A 917-nucleotide genomic window follows, 5' to 3' on the forward strand; every position below is an offset into this window, starting at 1 on the left:
CCTGTTATACAGAACTCCTTCCATACATCTAATCTAAGTCAAATAGTACCTTTTAATCTGGGCAAGAAGCAGAAGTGCAATTTAGAAGGTTTTAAAGCATAAAAGGAAGCCTGCATGTCTCTGACTAAAACTGAAATTGCTGGAGGATATTCTCTTCAGTTGTGTCAAAGCAAGGAGCACTTTGGCTTTTATATAAAGTACTTACTTCAGCCCAGAGCATGCCCATAGGTTGTTAATCTTCAGTGCTGATGTTTCTTTGTCTATTATTCACATCCCCTATCTCCTTCCCATCACCCTGTGAGGGCTGGCAGAATGTACTCAATTAAAAAAACAAACAAACAACAACAACAACAAAAAAACACCACTGTTTTTTTCTATACTAGAAAAGTAGTGCTCCAACCCAAAATAAATTGGTTTCCACCTCCACCACTACACAGAATGTAAAGCCCTGCTGGGGGTTGATGTCCTTCAGGACAGGGTGTTTTGGGTGAGGAAAGCTCACCCAGAGAGACCCAGGAGAGGTCAGGAGATACTGAGAGAGGGTCCCCAGGAGCAGTAGATGTGTGGAGCAGCAGATCCCCAGCAGTTCTGTGAGGTTTTATCAGTGCAGATGAGATTCCTCTGGCAGCAGAGGAGACAAAGCCCCCTTGTCCAGCAGAATGCTGAGGGACACGAGGCAGGATTGCATGGGACAGAAATGAATTTGTTTCTGTTACCTGCCCCCTTTCCTCTTGCTTGAAATTGTTTTGAAACAGGCTGAAAGCAGCGGAATTCTTCAACAGGTTTTGGCACATTCACTCCTAAAGCCACTCTAAAAATTCTGTCTCTAGAGAGGCATCCACAGACTTAACCTCTGCCTCCCAAACCAGCCAAACCCCACCCCAAACAACACACACCATCAGTAACACACATTCCAG

This window comes from Ammospiza nelsoni, chromosome 8 (genome assembly GCF_027579445.1).
Source record: "Ammospiza nelsoni isolate bAmmNel1 chromosome 8, bAmmNel1.pri, whole genome shotgun sequence".
NCBI classification, from domain to species: domain Eukaryota; kingdom Metazoa; phylum Chordata; class Aves; order Passeriformes; family Passerellidae; genus Ammospiza; species Ammospiza nelsoni.